The sequence below is a fragment of the Nyctibius grandis genome, chromosome 1 (genome assembly GCF_013368605.1).
Source record: "Nyctibius grandis isolate bNycGra1 chromosome 1, bNycGra1.pri, whole genome shotgun sequence".
Classification (NCBI taxonomy): Eukaryota; Metazoa; Chordata; class Aves; order Nyctibiiformes; family Nyctibiidae; genus Nyctibius; species Nyctibius grandis.
In genome coordinates, this window is record NC_090658.1 from 7,673,775 (window position 1) to 7,693,540 (window position 19,766).

At 37.6% G+C, this 19,766-nt stretch overlaps 1 protein-coding gene across 4 annotated transcripts in view; it reads left to right on the plus strand.

Moving 5' to 3' along the window:
- MACROD2 (mono-ADP ribosylhydrolase 2) overlaps nt 1-19,766 on the plus strand; it is an 896,855-nt gene that overhangs the window by 325,593 nt on the left and 551,496 nt on the right. The gene's annotated exons all lie outside the window — the stretch shown is intronic.

The window sequence follows — 19,766 nt, forward strand, 5'->3', positions numbered from 1 at the left end:
TTAACAAGCCTGAAACCTTGTAATTCTTCCTTCTGCCATTAAAGGAAAGGCCTGGTACATGCATCTTTTTCAGTGCCTCACCACTTTTCATACAGCTTTTCCAAAGAAGTGCTTGGGTTTTCAGAATGTCCCTTCATTTTGGGAAGAGAATGTGCTTTCTGAATAGTACAATTCTAAATTTAAATGTATACCCCAGTGAAACGGGCTGGAAACATCAGCAGGTGTTTTGCAGAAGAACAGCAAAAGACTAAGTAGGGACCATGCCAGGCAAGGGCACAGGGATAAGAGGTGACTAGAAATATTTCTTTCTATACTCTTCAAATTTATGTAAGCTGATGTTAGTAGTCTAATTTGTACAGTGCATGTGCAAAAGGATAAAGTTCTGCTGACCTTTCCTTAATTATTTATCCCGTAAGGTTTCAGTGCATAACCTCTGAAGCGCAAACAATGAGACAACATAGAGTGTTTTCCTACTGATTTCTTCACTAGAAGTCTGATGGTGTAGTACATATTGTACTTGTGGCATTCAATGTAAACTTCAGAGCTGCAGATTTAACAGGTCCTGCTAAGCTAAAAAGAGACTTTGGGGCAGGAAAAGGCTGCAGACTTTCTGTAATGGGCTGAAACAGGTATGTAGGTATGTTTGACTTAACAGAAACATTGGGACTAACCTAAGTCTCTGTAACTCTTTAAAAAAAACCCAACTAAAAAAAAAAAAAAAAACACACACCAAAAAAAACAACAAACAAAACAAACCAAAACTCCAAGGAACCCCCCTCAGCCTTCCTCCCACCCTCAGCTTTCTCTAGGTACAGAGCAGACAAACATGTTCAGGAAAGAGAATTTCTCTTAGAAAGGTAACATGGATTCTTGCTGTGAGAAATAAAGTTTTTTTTTTTTTCTTCTAGAAAGAAGAAAGTAATATAAACATAGAAGTATTTTTGCTTTTCAAAACCAATCAATAAAAATTGATTTTGCATACAGCATACATTTGTTTTAATGGCTTAGTTTGTGTGTATAAGGAGCACATGCTCTTGGTAGTTATGAAGTAGAAAGAGATCTGGGGAACTGTATTTGGTAAAAGTACTTCAGTAGAACTGTTTAAAGATTATACAATTAAATTTTCGTAAATCTCATGATGTTTTCTGAGATACTTTAAATTTCCAGTGTACGAGAGACATTTGAATTATTTTAATTGTGTTTACCTAGTGCCCCATGGAAAGAAGTTTACTCTAGACTTCACAGAGCAAAACAAGAAGCAGGAACAGTCCCTCTTTTCAATAAGAATTAGAATAACTGCTGATTTGTCTATAGAGATTTGCAGCTGTAAATAGCTGTCATTATTAACAAATACGTAATCCATTGTAAGTTGCTTTTCTCAAAGTTTGAAGCGGACACGTCAGTCTGTGAGAGATGGTGTGAATTTTAAGCAAAAGTGCATTAGGAGGACAGGCTGCAGAAGGTCTGGGTGAAGAAGCTTTAGCACTTTCATCTGTTGTTTAGGGATCATGCTTTTCAAGCAAAATACCTGGACATCAAAACACATTGGGAAATAAACTTTTGTCTTACATGTAATATTATTAACCTTAAGCACATTCTAATATTTTTAGTAACTTACTGGTTTGCTTATTTTCTTCTAATTTGGAAGATTGGAAATATTGGAACTACTTAGAATGCATTTTTAATGTAATCTTATTCAGACCAAAACTAAAAAAAAAAAATCCTGTTTTGACAGGCTCATGGGTCAGAAAACAGAGAAGTAGAATCCCTTAAAATTTAATTTCCAGTAATGCTTGAGCCATAGCGGCTAAATACACTTCCCTTTCTCTTTGCTTCTGAACCTTGCAAGCTGTTTTATGACAGCCAACGAAGTCTGTGTTTTATGCACGTGTACAGTTTGATAAGAGGGAAAATTACAAAACTGGAGAAGATGAATTTTGCCTTGATTGACCTCGGACTCTTATTTGCTGGTTAGTGAAGGAACACTCCTTTGAAGTGCAAACGCAGTCACTGTGTTTAAAGACTTGGACTGCACAAGTGGGAAAACAATCTCATGGATGTTTTTCATTTAAAAAGTTGCTGTGTAAATGATAATCAAAGAGCAAGCTATTCAAGAGTTTCTTCTCCTCTTGTTCTTTTAAATACTTTCTATTCTTCTTCTGCATTCCTTATGCTGCGCTTTGGCATTTGGAGATGAATGTGATCTCATATGGTGACAATAAGGCCAATTCAGTGCCCTTCTGTAGGACATTAGGCTGTATGTCCTGCTACACGTAAGGGATTAATTAAGTAGCTGTGAATAGCATATTTGAGACAGAAAGGTCACTGTCAGCACTTTGTGTGCTTATGCTAACCAGTTATGTTAGGAGAATAAAATGATGCATTAAGCATAATTAAACATGAATCTGGGATGCTTCAAAGTGGAACCAGTTATTGTCAATCAATTGACTTGGTGGTGTTTTGTGTGAATGGTTCAGACTTTGTTAATGACAGAGTATTTCCATATTTTTGACAGGGTTTTTATTTTCTTAGCAGCCCAATTCAGAGTCTTTTTGTCAGGTGGCCATCCTTTGGTTGCATAATTGTATGTATAACTACTTTATATCTGTCTATATTATTAGCCTCTATTCTAAAAAAGAAAATATATATTTGGAAAAGTACATGTCTAAAATCCCTTTTGGAAGAAGGTCTTATCTCTGTTGCTACCATTTTTAATGTAACAGAGGGTCTCCACCAAGAAAGGAAAGACCATCTTCTTCATGGCCCTGTGTGCACCAGGCTGCTTCTATAATGTGCCCTTTCATGTGCCCCATGATGCCTGTATGAAGCTGCAGTTACCAGCATAGGTTCTTCTGTACATCTTTATTGAAAGATGGGCTGCAAATTGCAACCCCTCTTGGACACTGGCTCTGTGTTACAAACTGGATGCTTTCTTTTTGGTTATTACTGATATAAATTGAATACCACTGTTCTGGGCGCTGTAAGAATGGATAATAAATGTCAGTCTTTGTCAGAAAGAGTTATCAGTCCAGATTGGTTTGTGGGTAAGTGATGAGGCAATAGACTGCTAATGCACAAATTGTTCAGGCACATGGGAAATATTTAAGTACTACTGTCATGATGTTTTCTATGCTCAATTTACTGGTATTATTATGTCATACTGGTGAGTTCATCACCAGGCCCTCTCATATTGCTTTGTATTTATAATAACTAATACAATTTGTGTGCTTTTCTTTGAAATTATTTCATATTTATAGTGTATTCTTTCGATTTTGTTTTTCTAAAAAAAAAAAAATGAAGCAAGCAGAAATCCTGGCTGATGTTTGGGAAGGTTGTTTGCCTCAGTTTTTAATATGTGCAGATGAGGTTATTTATTGCATGTATTCAGCTGGCTTTTTCTCACAACGACAGACTATCACTTTAGTACTGTAGGGTAAGACTTTAATTTTATTCATTATAGTTGGTGGAGGATTGGCTAGGATAGCCTCTAAGGATTAAACCCGTTTATCTGGGTATGAAAGAATCATTTGGTAATCTGCCAGAGCACTCTTGTTGTAAGGGGAGGTTTTCCTGTCAAACTGAAGAACCACTCAGATAAAAAGGCTTTCTGTGTAGCTATCTTCAGTGCATGAAGTCGTTAGCTTAGGACACTTGTATCTCAAAAACTCTTGGGTTACCTGCTCTGCATCAGATACTTGTGCTGACGTATTAAACATCTGTATTTCAATCCTTGAAGTCATGTTAACATTCTTTCTTATCATATTGCAAATACATCATCAGAGGTTGTTTTGGACTTTCTTTACATGGTTTCCTCGTCAGTTGATAAATGAGTCTCTTGACAAGAACAGCTCATTCAGTGCACAGTAACTGGTAGCTCTTACTGGTTGTAAAACAGAAGCCACAAATGTAGAGCTGTTCTTCATCTTCTGGAACTTCATAGGTTACCCAAAAGTATAATTTCAATCAAAATAAATCCATAATGCATGTAGAAAGTGCCATAAAAGATGCATTCGTATTTTTTGTGCAAGGGAAAGCAAAGAATTAAAAACAGTCTACTGAAGCAAGGAAAAAATAAATATAATGACTAATTTATGTGTATAATTAAATAATAACTAAATTAATAATTAAGACAATGGCTATTATTTAATAGTTCATTTCGGTTTTGTGTCTGTCTTGTTCTCAGTACAAGAGGGGAAAATGTGCTCTACTGTCATGCAATGGGAGATTATTTTGATCATTTAAAACCTTTAAATGCCTTTTTAGCGGAGGAAGACAGCATTTGATATTAAAAAGTGATGAACTTCACTTAATAAATCTGAACTTGTTTCATTGAATACTGCTGATAGACAAGTAAGTAAAACCTTTAGATGTAGAAACTTGCTCTTATAGGAAGGTTCTGCAACAGTGCAGTCAGGCTCTTGCATTGCCAGCAGAAGGCTTACTGGAAAAATATTATTTCATTTATGAGTTTATGCTGTTCTTTGATGCACTATGTAAAATTAACTTTTATCTCTAGACAAGATCTAAAACGTTTCCAACAGTTCACTTAAAAGGGTGGGGAAAAAGAACAGTGTGTTAACTAAGAAGATGACATATTGCCTGAGGCAGTCTGCTTTGCTCTTGGCTCTAGGAGGAATTTGCTGTCTCCTAAAGGTCTAATTCTTTTAAGTGTGGGCTTTTTTTTTCTTTTTAAACAACACGTAGCTGTGGTCTTCTCAGATATTTTATGAGTGCCAGTTGCCAAAACAAAAGAATAAAAATAACCCATATTTCTGGATAAGGTGAATCATCTGCTACCCTGCCTCATCTTCGGTTTAAGTACAGTGCTTGATCCACGTAGCTCTGGGGAGCGTTCTGATCCTGAAACAACTGGAATCCATAAAATTGATCCGGTTTTAAAACGTGGGAGGTGATGTGTCTCGCAAGTGCTTTTCATTGAGAAAATGATAATTGAATAAAGTTTCAGTAGCACTTGAGTGGTTAAGCTATCATGTGTCCGACAGAAAGAATCCTAACAGCTGTCTGCCCCAAACAAAGGGATCCTTCTCGGAGTTTGTTTAGGGCCACGTTATGCCGTAGATCTCAGCTTTACAAGTATATTTATGGACAATGAAATGTAGTCTCCTTTGTGACACTTTAAGAATAGGGAATGGCAAAAAATCCTAATCTGTTTAGCAAAAAGGTTTTTTCACCAAAAAAGGGAACAGATTTTGGATATAGCGTGACTTCATATGCGGCATGCCTCTCTGTTTAAAAGGCAGTCCTAAGGACTTTAATTTCCGAGCGTGCAGCTAATCGGAACCCTGATGCTATTTTGAAAATCACCATGGGAATGTCTACAAATAATAATCATTTCTGCGCAAATTAAAATATAAATGAACTTGTACGTAAACCCTGTCATCAACTTTAATATTGAAAATGCTACTGAGCTTTAATGTGTTTTTCTGTCCACTTAGATATTCTGCCCTGATTCATTCTCAGGCATAAGACTGGGCCTCAGCATCTGTTTTGTCCTTGTGTAGAAACTGATCCAAAGCCCACAAACATCTAACCGAGTTGTGAAATTTGGATCTGATATCCATCTTATTTTACTGGTTTTTAATGAGGATTATTGGGTGTGAAATTCACTTCCTTGCATGTCACAGAAAAACACTTTAATTAGGAATTCTGTGTTGTTTTTCTCAGCTTTGTCTTCCATGGCACCTTCCAGTTCCCATGAGGTGAGCCTAAGGTTGGAAGAGTGTGGGAATATGTCCATGTGCCACATCCTGATGCCTCCGAAGGTTATGTAGGTGGAACAGATGTATGAGGCAGGCCAGCAAAGCTGGGCATATCTATGATCACAAATTCTACTCGTCACTCGTGTATAGAAAAAATAAAATCATTTAGTGATGATCTGATAAGAGCTGGAAAAGGGTAGGAAGATGGGGTTATATAAGGGGAAAAAGGGAATCAGAACAGGAGTATCTGTACTTTGTCTTCCCTGTGCTTCTGTAGCCTTTAAAGCTGACACTTGAAAAGTCTCTTTCCTTTTTCAGGTGGTGGAATGAGCCATCTCTACACATCTCTGTTACACTCGTCTACTTGCAGCCCACTCTGGTTGCTTTGGCACTCCTTCTGTGGCTGTATGTTTGTCTAATGGGTTTGCGTAGCTTCATTTTTAAATAGGGTATTATTATTTTTATAATCATTATAGAAACCAAAATGTGATAGACTTCCACAGATTTTTTTAAAATTTGGAATAGATTTTTTTTCTTTTTCAAATTCCAAATCACAGGAATGCCAGCTTCTGGGGTTATGAAATCCCAAGTGCCCCCAGCACTTTATAATTCTTGTGCAAAATATGCAAGATTACACTTGCAGCCAAGTTCTTGTACTTGGGCATAGCCTTAGTGTCACAAATTAGATTTTAGGGAAGGTGGTAGCAGAAACGTTGGCATACCTTAACTCAGTATTCAGGACCAAATGATGAGAAATATTACTGTCCTTGGGAAATGCCTTCCTCTTCCAGTGATGCTGTTCATTGTGGTTTAAGATGTTCTCACTGGGTGAAAAGTTTCCCATTCAGTCCACTGCAAAACAGTAATAAGAATGCATGAAATCAGTGAAAATAATTGCTTCTATCACCTCATTAAGATTTTGTATTAATTTGTCTAGCTATACGTGCTTGTTTATCACAAGGACATTGTTTTTAACTTTGAAACATGTTCTGCAGATATTTAACCATGCATTCTTTTTGAGTGAAAAGTGACTACCACCATTTTTTAACCACTTTTTCGAAGGAGACCATTTTCATTGAAAGTTTTGTTGATCTGAATATTTGTGCTTTGTAACGTGCAAAACTAAAATGTTTCAGTGTATGCTGTTTTTAAGGAATGATCTGTTGCATGAGATGATTAAACCAACAGGCCAACTTGTGAACCTCCGACTTGGCAGTTGTGTGGTCTATGTTCAGCATATAGACCTAGGACGTTTTTCAGGTAACTGTGGAGCCCTTACTTGCTTAGGTTACCTATAGCTTAGGATCTCAGAGGAGCTCTGTTTGATGTATCTCTATGAATCAAAAGGCCATTAACTGGAAGGGTCAAAGGGTTAATGGAAGAAATAGTCTCCGCTTGCCATTATCTTGCAGCATTCTGCAGGAACTGGGGAACGATAACACTTGCTCCCCTATTTCTGTAGGTGGTTTCTAAAAAGGTGACCTCAGTGTTCTGTGACTAAATAAAAGATAAAATGCAAATACAGAGGCCAACAGAAATGAACTTGCTTAAACTGCTAGCGGAGAGCCACGCTCCATTAAATGACCACTTTGGTAGCATCAGGTCAAATTCTTCTTAGATGAGTAAAGGTCATAGAGATTGTATTGCTTAATTGCCTAACTTTCTCTTTGTGTGCACTGTTGTTATCATTTTGTGTACCCCAGGAGAAGAGCACTTACTCTCTCGGGGACTTGGGTGTATGGAAGATAGAACATGGAGAAAGATAAAAGGGAAACTTCAGCTTAGTATCATATCAGTGATATACTCACCAACTAAATAATTTTCCAGAGTGTCCAAAAATGCTTGAAAAATACTTGAAAGCATTAAAACCAAAACACGTAGCTTTCTCCAAGATACACACATGATTCGTCAAATAGACAGGAATATGTATATCTTGCCTCCATGAATGGTTTCTGTCCAGAAATCTCATGAAGCTGTTCTACGTGTTACAGATTCTTTTATTAATTATGAACGCTTCTTATAACCTCAGTTTTGATGCTTGGTTAGTCTTTTGGAATAATAGAAACAAATGTAAATCACAAGGTAGCCCATGGTATGTTGCATAAAAAGGTCACTTGCTGAGAGACCAGAACGTAACTAAGGTAACGTTATATCAGAAAATCGGAGAAGATGCTACGCAAGAAAGATTAGATTCACTCTGTGACATCCGCATTGCATTTGGTATCAATTCTAAATACCCACGTAACAGTTGTGAGGGAGAATGAGAGAGGTGTCAAAAGCCAAAAAGAGTAAGGGAAGAGTCCAGACTGAGTGTTTAAAGAGATGATATGTGGATGGTTTGGGGTTTTTTTTCCTTCTTTAGTTTTAGGCTTGTAAATCAGATTGGGCTTGAAACAGCCAATGTGAACTGAGTTATTTGCCACATGAGGGAGATTCAGTGTGGATGTGAAAAGTTGAACTTGTGCATGAAGTTTAAGTTTCTTGGTCCAAAGGATACCAAGTAGCACTTTTTAATGGAATTTTTAATATTTTGCTAAACATTGAGATAGTCTTGATGGCCTCAGTTCAGCTTCTGAACTGCGTTTCCTACATTTGTCTGCATTATTTTAAAGCTGGCTTAGAACTGAATTTGGAGTAAATTAACTGATTGGGACTTCAGATTAGAATGCATATGCAAAACCAGATGGTAATGCATTGATTAAAACTACATATATACACATATGTATATGTAGAGAGAGTTTATCTAAAGCATATTACCAAGAGGAGTCTAGAAGAGGAGTGTGTCCTTTCTTTTTTTTTGAGCCTAAACCAGGTCAGAGCCATCACCGATGATGTTGTTCACAAAGCTATATTCCAAGCTGAATGAAGTACAAGTATCCTTTTGATACTTCTGGCTAAAAATACTTTCTGTGCATCAATCTCTAAGGGGTCATAGGGCACGGTGAGGCTGACGGATAGGTAACAAACCAAATACCAGCGTTATGCCCAAGGCATTATGTATTCTGGCCAACTGTGTAACTGTGTTGTTCATCCCCAGGCTATGTGATTTTGAAGCTAGCTTGAGGTTGTTGACAGTGTCAGTTACTGCTGTCACTTGATTTCACTAATTCTGACAAGAGAACCATGTTTGGATAAAACAAAGGGAAGAAGAATTGCTCTTTAATGTTATCCCAGATGGCTCTGTCCTTTTCCCCTTTGCCTTCATTTATTTTGGGCCATACAGTAATTCAGTTTTCCATTTATTTTTTTCATCTTCATTACAGTAAGATGCATTAGTGAACAGGGCCACACTCTTGTTTGTAAAAGCCCCACTGTGGAAAATATTTGGCAAAAATCTGCTATTGTCTTTGTCACTTGTCAGTTTTTCCTTTCAGTTTCTTTTCTAATTACACCATTTCTTTTCCAATGCATCACTTTCCATATATTAAACTCTCCAGTTCTTAAAATTGCAAGTGCCTTGACTATTTTATTCCTGCACAATGAATATGGTGATTAAAGGGACGTGTTACACATGTTAAACTTTCACTAAGCAGAGAAGACGCTTTGGGGAAAAGCACTAGACCATTCCCAATTGCAATTAAGAGAGAAGACTAAATTTGAAAAATTTAAACAGTTGTTGAAAACTCTACCTTCAGTTTGGCCCTCGTCATATGGTTTCTTACTTCATTGCACTAAACTAAAATTAGCGATGAGTCCTGTTAAACAATTGTGCATTTTTAAAAAGTTGCTGCAAATTCTTACAACAGCTTTCTTTTTTGTTTGCTGCTGTTGTTGTTTTGTTGTTTTATTTATAAGGGAATACTAGTCTTTTTCTTTCAGTATTTTGACTCATAATACTTCTTTTGACAGGAAATTACATCCAGCTTGTGAATAAAAACATGTAACTTCCAATAGCTGTTTAGTTTAATTGTTCAAGGGAAAACAGAATTGAGGTTTTTCTGTCATAGTCACATCTGTGAGTTACTTCTTGTGCATGTCCAATAGGAGTTGAATAAACTTAACTAACAAAATCTTTTCAGGTGAATAATACTGTTCATTAAGATAAACAATTAACTGTTATTCATTGCAAGGGAAGAATTAATTTCATGTCACTACAGTGGTGATTTCATAAATAAATTTCACGCCAAGTCATTCTTGACTCTTTAGAAGATTTTAAACATTTCCTCCATTCCCCTGTAAAAGATCCTTTCTCACTTCTTTTGGCTTCTGTGATCTTAAGCCAGCAGACACTGTCTTTTTTTTAAGGTTGGAGGTTAATCGGACAAAGCATTTCTTCATTCGTGTTTCAAAGTCTTCTATCTGATTTTTCACTTTGTGGAAAGTCTTTGAACTTCTGTTGGAATGTCAGATCTCTAAAAGAACTTCATTCAGGGAACCCAAATTTTTTTTTTGCCTTACTTCAGGGGTTGGGGCAATAAATGATTTTTAGGCCTGTCTGAAAACTGCACTGCTAATTCTACCTACTTCAATTATACTGGCCACGAGCCTCCAATAACTTGCCTTTTCTTTCATAGAGGGTGAGTGACCTTTTTGACTGATGCATAAATGAAGGAACAACACACAAGTCGTCTCTCAAAAGTAGTTGTTTGTGGCCACCAAAGAGGACCTTTCTTGGGCAAATGAGAGAGGGAACTGGGGATTGTAAAGGCCAGTTCTACCAGTGAGGTAGATCAGAGTGTTGTGCTTTTGTAGCCCTGTAAAGACTTACTGGGGGAGCAGTGGCTCCTGGGGGATTAGCCATAGCCTACAACGTGCACTTGAATGTTGATACCTGTCAACAACCTTGGCAGAGGGGCAAAGGATGCAGCAGAGCATCCGGTTAGCTTTTGGCAGGAAGAAGTGGAAGAATATAGCATCCCTTAAAATGCTGTTGAGGGGACTGCAAGATTAGACAAGGATGGAGTAATTTACCTTTTTTTTTTTTTTTTTTTTTTTTTTTTAAGTGCACTGCTATTTAAATGTGGAAATGGAATTTTTAAGACTTCAGGAAATTCAGAATGAATCTTTACTATGTTAGGTATTTTAAAAAGTTTATCTTATGAATAAACCCTTTCACACAAAGTTGTCAGTTGTTCTTGTAGGAGAATCATATGCTTTGGAAACAATTTTTTATTACCCGTACTATTTTTAGTCTCTCTCCCAGGCTAAATCACAAGTATTTTGTAGATGCTGTATTTTGTAGTTGTGAAAGCATCTATCAGGATGACTACTAATAGTGATGCACTTCTCTAATCTGTGTTTTCTGACATGGATCTTTTATCTTGTCTCTGGAATGGATTATTTTTTTTTATTATCTGGTATGCTTTTTTGCCGTACATCTTTGGCACCCAATAACCCATGGAGAATTTCGTTTCAGACAAAATAGTGACTCCAGCAGAAAATAAGTGGAGCCTTCTCCTGTGTAAGTTGTAATTGAGGTTATGGCATGGCATATTGCCTTTGGCAGAGTTCTATTACTGAGAAACTGAAACCATGATTTTGAGGCTGCTGCAGTGTAAGCACAATGAATTAATTATTAGAGACATAGGAAGAATTAGAGGAAAAGAGAACAGCTTCTTGAGTGAAATACAATGTATTGAATTTCGGAAAAAAGAGGAGGAGAGCAAACAACTTAGTAATGAGTAATCCACTTTCAAGTAACTAATGACTTCTTTGCAGATCTGCAGGAGTTTTTCTGCTGGTTGGGATGGCTCTCCAAAGTCTATCAAGTGTTTCTTAGAAAATTTATTTTTGTTTCTTCAGATTTAATTGTGACTCTTTGATGAGGGGCATGTCAGATATCAAGCCACTAATACTACTGTCTGTAAGTTGGTTTTAAATATATTTTGAAATTAATTGCAAGAGCTCTCACTTCAAGAAAAGAAAACAAATGGAAAAGAAGGAAACAAAACTTGTTTTTTTTTTAACAAATTAGATGAAAATACTGGCCTGATTAAGAAAACATTCTAAGTTTATTATTTAAAGGACATGGGATATGCTGTTGACGTAAGTCTTTATAGGTATGTGCCTCATTCATTTGCTGAATCAAGTCTTTCTTTCACAGAGGGACACAGTACTTTAATTTTGAGTTTTTTCTTTTTATCTGCTTTGAAAGAGTGTTTTGTACAATCTTGGATGGTCTCTGCATGAGTTTAGGTCTGTACAGAAAAATAACCAATCTGTGTTTGGATTTTCCTACATCTGCTGATGTAACTTTATACCCTACGAGCTGTCTTCTAGAGATAGATGGCAAGGAGCAGGGTGGATAATAGGGACTATTTCACATGTATAATATGTAGCAAACCTGTCCTTTTCTCATTTTTGCCTGCCTTGCACTTCGTTAGTTTGTTGTTTACCTTTTCTTTGTTTCTACAGTTTTATTTTTCCAATTTCTCATTGAGGTCCATTATTTTGATCAGACATCAGTGAAGTCATTACTCGTTATTTTCTGAGGGTTGAGGAATGCTGAGAGTCTCCCTACACTGGCAAAAAGTGATTTTTTTTTAATCTCCTTTGAGAGTCCTCACATCTCATCCAACTCGTGGTTCCAAAATGTTCAGTTTTGGTAGTAGGAAGATGCTCTGTGAGTATCACAGGTGGATCTGATCAGTTCAGTCTCTCTTTACTCTGGTAAAGGAGGGTGAATCCACTGTCACACGATGTTATTCTTCAGCAGTCCACAGTAATCGGTGCTTATGGTTAAGCCCACTGCCTACGCATTTAGTGTTTTTATAATGTGAGAAAGATTTTGCAAGCATACAATTAGGTCACAGATTTGCATGATTCTTTTAAGAGTCTGCAGTAGTACCCTTATCTCATTGTTTTGCTTGTTAAAGTAATTTTTAAATAAGAGGGATGTATCTCTACAACTCCCATTTATATCACAGAATCACAGAATGTTAGGGATTGGAAGGGACCTCAAAAGATCATCTAGTCCAATCCCCCTGCCGGAGCAGGATTACTTAGATCATATCACACAGGAACGTGTCCAGGTGGGTTTCAAATGTCTCCAGAGAAGGAGACTCCACAACCTCTCTGGGCAGCCTGTTCCAGTGTTCAGTCACCCTCACCGTAAAGAAGTTTTTCCTCATATTTATGTGGAACCTCCTGTGTTCCAGCTTGCACCCATTGCCCCTTGTCCTGTCAAGGGATGTCACTGAGAAGAGCCTGGCTCCATCCTCATGACACTTGCCCTTTACATATTTATAAACATTAATGAGGTCACCCCTCAGTCTCCTCTTCTCTAAGCTAAAGAGACCCAGCTCCCTCAGCCTCTCCTAAGGGAGGTGTTCCACTCCCTTAATCATCTTCGTGGCTCTGCGCTGGACTCTCTCTAGCAGTTCCCTGTCCTTCTTGAACTGAGGGGCCCAGAACTGGACACAATATTCCAGATGCAGGCTCACCAGGGCGGATACAGCTGTAGTTTTCACCTTCTAAGAAAATCTAAGTTTCTCAGAAAATGGGAAAGGGCAAATGTTATGTTTTAGGATCCTTGATATGTCAAATAAAACTATGGTGGTATGAAATCTAAGTAACTGTTAGTAAAATAGTTGGGATCCATGCTAGAGCAGCTAAGAGAAAAGGAAAACTTTTGAAGACTCTTCTCCTGAAGTCAGGGCTTAAAACATAAGTTTTTAAAGAAGCATTAAATGCTTCTTTATGAGGGCACAATGTGACTTTTGTTGAAAGCCAGTTGGACTTGTGCATTTGAAAAAGATACCTTTAAAATTGTATATGGTGTATAATGAAATAGTGTAGAGGTTGTAAATGCATGTATTAATACGTATAAGTTGGGTTCAGATTGCGATCGTTAGAATGATTGAAGTAGTAGGGGAAAAATGCGCTCTCAAGTTCTTTCACCTTTTCTTTTTTTAATATGCTTGATATTTTTATAACAGCCTCTAGTTTACCTTTCTTTTCGTGATGCTAGCACCCTGAATTGAAAATTATGGCATAGCTCAAGGACGAGGTGGATTGAAGTGCTTTTTATTACTGACCATTCCCAGGCAAAATGTTTTAAGCAAACTGGGTAATGGAGGTAAATTACATTATATGGGGTGCTGGCCTTAAAATGATCTTTCTATTATGCCATCTGATAAAACAAAATTGCATTTGAGTTGTGTAAAATGGTAAAACAAATGAATAATTGCAGTGTGTAAATAAGAAAAAAAGAAGTGTGTTTTGACTGGTTAAATAAATAAATTGGAAAATCCATGAAGTTGAATAGGTGTTTACTTGAACATATTTGATAGAAGACATCCAGTCTACTGGAAGGCTACTAAAACAAACCAACTTTACTTTTGAAGGAGCCTGAAAAACTGACAGATACAAGCTAACAGCTCACCAGAAGTCTGTAGCTTTTTGTATTGAAAGTGCCTATGTCACAATTTTGGAAGTGGAGTTTAAAGATTGAAGTCCTCCCACAACCATCTACAAATTTTACCAGTTTGGAAAAAAAGATGATGACGCTGGCTGTACTGGATCAGACTGAAGATGTATTTAGCCTAGTGTCGTGTCAGGGGCCAATGAGAATATTCCCAAATTTCAGAATATTCTCCTATCTTCCAGGTATTTGTAACAGAGACTTCCTCAGCCAACAGTAGTGTCTTATGAGATTTTAGTTTCTTAAATGTCTCCTGTTGCTTTTGAACTCGCTTAATGCTTCACATTTGCAGCATTCTGTCACATTTTTTTCACTGTTTTATTGCATGTTCAATGAAGAGCCATGGCCCCTTGTTTTTCTTCTGTTTGGGTTTTTTTTCAGCCTCCCTGCTGCCTGTTATATTTGACTCCAGTTCTTGCCTGTGAAGAGGCGGCGAACAGCTGCTACTTAATCACCTTCTCCAGGCCACTCAACTTACTATGATCCTTAATCACAATTTTTAAAGTAATAATTATTATAGTTGATATTTTAAAATCTTTTATGTTAATTAATGAAAGAGAGTGGGGTTTTTTTGTATACTTAATGGTTTTTGCATATTGGTTAGGGCTACGTGCTGAGTTCCTGGAGCCCTTAGTAGGGTTTGGAGGAAAACCTACTGGAGTTCTCTGTTATGAGAAGAGGGTGGTGTCCATGCGTTCATATAAACACAGGTAATTACTAGATTGCTGAAGGGGTGCATAGAGCTGCATTTTCTTTGTTTTGATTTGTCTTTTTTTTTTACAACTCCAAGATAATACCTTTGATCTGCTCTTGTGGTTTATGTTGCACCCAGGAAGCAGCCAGCGCTCTGTTCTCCAGGGTGAGCTGTACCTGTGCAGCTCTTGGGAGAGAGGTCCATCATCTACATAGCAAGCACCCTTTTTTTTCTTAATGCAGTGCTGCTGCTTATGTGGTCAGATAACTCATTTTTCAAAGGGCAATACACTATAGTTTATTTCCATCTATTTTACATCAGGCATGTTTTGCTTTACATCTGCCTTAATGTAATTTGCTTTACATCTGCCTTAATGTAACTTGCTTTACATATGCCTTAATGTGTTGGCTGTATGAAAGGCAGGCAGCCCTCTTAATGTAATTACGACATATCTCTTGGGGTAGTAAACCCTAATAGTTACAGTTACATGCTCTGTGGGATGGGGTAGTTCTGAGGACTGGTAGAGACCTACTGAAACCTCCGTTACTGGATAAGCTGTCCTTTCTAGCTGGCATAGAATAACTTGTACAAGAACCTGCCTTAATAAATTGCACATTAGTCAGTAGCCATAGCAAAGAGATCAATGCCACGTGCATCCCTCTTTCTGACCTGTATGCTTCATCCCTGTCCTCCCTGGTGTGTTTAGACAGTGTTGATACAAACTTCACAACCTTCTCAGAATCCCTCTCTGAAGAGTAAACTTCAGTCACCTGTAGGTGACTCAATCTGGCTGGTTTTGTAAAGAATAGAAACGGGCGACAAGATAGGATAAAATGGTGGTTTTCATAAAACGGTCATAACAGATGATGACTGTTTATTTGAGAAGGATGGCAGACGAAACAGGAAAGGAGGAAAAAACCACTAAGAAAAGAGAATGCTAGTCTATAGTTCATGAAACGGACCTCAGAAGTTCTTATGGTCGTCTTCCTCATCCTGTGATACTTCACTTTTCATAACAGATTGCCCTCTACACGGATATGGTGTGGGTTTTTTTCAAAATTTCAAGTAAATATTTTAAAGATTATTTTTAAAATGTGAATGTGTTTGATAAGGTGATGTGGCCCCAGTTCACCAAAGCACTTAAGCATGGGCTGAAAAGCCCTGGTGAAAAAATGGCTGATACAGAAAGTTCTCTAGTGGTCCGATTTATAAACCCGTTTTCCCTTTTGCTGGTATCCCATTTTCCTGCAAATTGCCATCTTTTAACACTAACATTCCCTTGCCTTCAATATAACATTGTAGCATTATTAAAACTGGTGTTTGGGCGGGCTTTGCGGGATACAATTTGGAAGAATTTAGTGCCACTAAGCTGCAGCACTGTGCACTTTCCTTCTCAACTGGCTTGTGCTTAGCAGTTTGAAAATTGGTCATTGGGCCCCGAGGATATATATATTTACTCTGTTAATTTTGGGACACCCACGTTGTTAGAGCACAGTTGGTCTTTACCACCTAGGTAGAACATGCTGTATTCAACAAGGCTTTTGAGCTCTCTCGTACTTGGATTTTAGGATGTCATGCCTTGGTGAGCAGATTGAGAGGATCTTCATTTGCCTTTCACAGTGAATTTATGGCCCTCGGCCAAATTAAGCTCACATACACTCCTGATGCAATATGTGCATGGGCGTGGAAGCACAGATAGAAGTTCTGGCTTTCCTATAATGGGGTAATGGAAAGTCTGTAGGGAATGGGACAATAATTTCCCCATTATGAATGGGCCTAGGAAATGAGTTTTCAGTTTCACTAATGTAAATCTTCTCTATGCCCACTCAATTTACTATCCGCTATGCCTCTGGGTCTGCACTAAGAAGCGCTTCTGCACTTGTCTAGACTGATTAAGATTCATATAAATAGATGCCTTCTATATGAAATGTATTTTGGCACTGTATTGACATTGGAATATATTACTCTGTTAGCCTTTAACAGTTGAACAAATTTAAATAAAATGATGGTTCATTTTTACAAGGTGATAAAATGAATATAATTGGGTTAATATCTTAATCTGGCAGCCTGGAATTAGATTACACATACCTCTATGTGCAAAATTTGATTAGAGAAAATCAGATTTTCCATTCCACTCACTCCTTTTGTGACCTTTGGATATTCCATCTTGTTGCCTAGAAGGAGCCAGTTCAGACCAACCAGTCCAAGTCTAGTGGTGTCACTCATTCCTCCCCTCAATTTTTTTTTTGTCCATACTGTTTTCTTACTGTGAGAGAACATTTGTTTTCCCTTAATATTCCTAAACAAATTTCCTGTAGAAATGGCAGTAACATGCCAGGTGGCTCTCACAATTATTTCCTGTCAGAAAAAAATAAAATTGACTGAGATGAATTTTGGGATACTAGCAGTAGTTAGTTTGGCTTCCTAGGATTTGCTGTGTGGACTTATTTTGCTTATCAATCTTTGGTGTTGGTTGGGGTCTTTTTTTTTTTTTTTTAAATTTGTTTTCTGTTGCAAAAACACCACAGTGGGGTTGGTTACAAAAGCTTGCCCAGTCACTTGAGAGATCAGTGACTTCTGTCACCAGGGCTTCAGGAACAGAACAAAAACTGCCAGAGCCTACTCCTAGACATACTAAAATTATTAGCACTGCTTCCTCGCCTGACTAGAAGCTTCAGTAACATCACTCTCTGCTTCATATAAAATAAGTCCAGTGACAGAAAATAACAAATGAGATAACAAAGCACAGCTTGTTGAGATTTGTGCATGGACTCTTAAGCAATGGTCATTGTTTCAGTATTTTATATCACTAATCGTTGCTGATCTGCGTATTACTAGTTTGTTTATGTGGGGTGGGATATGATTTAGAGAAGGTACTTTTGTGCTGAGTGTCCAGGTTCCCCAATAGATAGTTTGTTGACTAGAAAAAAGATACATAACCTGGTTTGCGGTGTTATATTAGAGCCTTATCCTGCTCTATAGAAACTCTTACTGAAGGTAGTGACTGGGGACAGGTCCAAGAGCGAATGTTTTTAGTGCATCCCTCTGCTGCTGCTCGATCAAATAGTGAGAGGCAGTGAGTGGCCAGCTGAGAGCAGCAGTTTGGTCCCCATGTGTTCATTACTGAGCTGGGTTCTCATCTGCTCTTTCAGACAACGTGAAGTTGGACTACAATAAGACATATTTGAGTTACATTTCAGTCTGAGGGGCCAGTCATTACAGGAGCAAATTATTGTCCTGTAGCTTCATCACAGTGAATTTGAATCATATGCGATCTGTCAGGAGAAGTAAGGTATGTGCTTTCAAAAGAATAAAATCTTATGAAAGGAAGGATGCATAAAAAGGCATTTCAAAAAACTTCCAGACCACCTCCACAAAAATCCACGAGTCTAGTCCTTCCCAGGGGAAAGGGGTTTTGCTCCATCGGTTGTATTTTCTGTTTATCTCACACACACACTTTACTGTCCACTTTGTCATTATTCTAATAGTTTATTCTGGTTTTGGCAGATTTGGTGTCTCTGTTGAATTGTGCTGCATTGTGTTTACGTGCCTCCACCACATACTGCTTTGTAGCCACTCCTTTTCTCTCTCAAAATATTAAAATACTGCCCTGGGACTGCCAGGTTACATTTGTGACATGTGCTCATGGTAAGGCATAGCTAATGAATCCTAATTAATTTATTGCCTCTTGTAGCTGAAACACTTATATATGACTAATTTCAATGTTGACAGCAGTTTAAAAGCTTAAATACCAATTGCTGTTCCAGGAAAAAAGTTGTTTTAAATTAATCACTTAAAATTCAAATTTAATGTGGTCAAGTTTAGCAATTCAGTAGACTATTTAAATAGAGCATCAAATTAATAGATCTGGAAACCTCTAATGTTCCAATGAACAAATTAAGGCATCAATGCTCATTTTTTAGGCTTTTAAGGATGAAATAATGTCAATGCTTGAAGGTTGGCAAAAGTTATTTTTTATAGGACATGTTCATCAGCCCTCAGGAGCTGCAGTAGCCCTTCCCCTACCTTATGAATTATGCTGTATTTTCAGTGGTGTGTGCTTGCATGTGTTGCAGTGACATATATCATTGAGGCGCTACGGAAGATGATCCGTGTGCCCTGGAATGCACCCGAGGAAGTTTAGATGAAAAGTTCAGCTTATGTTCTAGTATGGGTGAACTGTTTCCACCTTTTCCAGGTCTTTTTCTGCCTGTAGGTCTGTTAGTAGCAATTTCATTCAGCAGAATCAGTGACAGTAAAATGCTGTGGCATTGTTCACTTCTGGTTTTACTTTTTAATTTGCTTTTTCTTTCTGTCTGTTGCTGTGCAAACTTTGTGCGTGCGTATCTTCCAACATAAAACAGGTTTCCAATTCCTATTTCATCCTTGAAAGTTTAGTCCCATTTTTAGTAAATAATTTTATTGTGCTTTTTAACAGACAGTATATATTACTGGTATTATATTATAGTATTACATCTGTCATTGTAACACCTACAAGGGATCGCAGATTAAATTAATCTCAGAATTTCAGACATCTCTAAATTCCTTATCCTGTACAAGTTTGTATTGCTGATATAGTGCTTTTCTATGTAAACATATATTGAATCTCAGATGCCCCCCTTGTTAAAAATGTTTGTTATCATGGACTGTTGACCAATGTATGACTGCAGCTAAAAAAATGAACCAAATGTTAGCTTGTCTAAGGCATCCACTGCAAGTGTGTGCAGAAGATACTGTAATGACGAACTAATTGCGTGTTTGCGCTTCCGATGCTTCTAGACATGTTTTCTCGGAGAAAAACTGTCGCAGAACTTAAAATGATCCACACTTAGGCAGTGAAAATAATTTAGGGGGACAGAAAGAATCTTTTATACAGAAAGACTCAAAAGATTGCCTTCCCTGTAGAGGAAGGCGTAGAAAACATTGATAGTTGTTATATACAACACAGCGGTAAGACCTTGGTTTGTTTGTGGCGTGTGAACAAGCTACA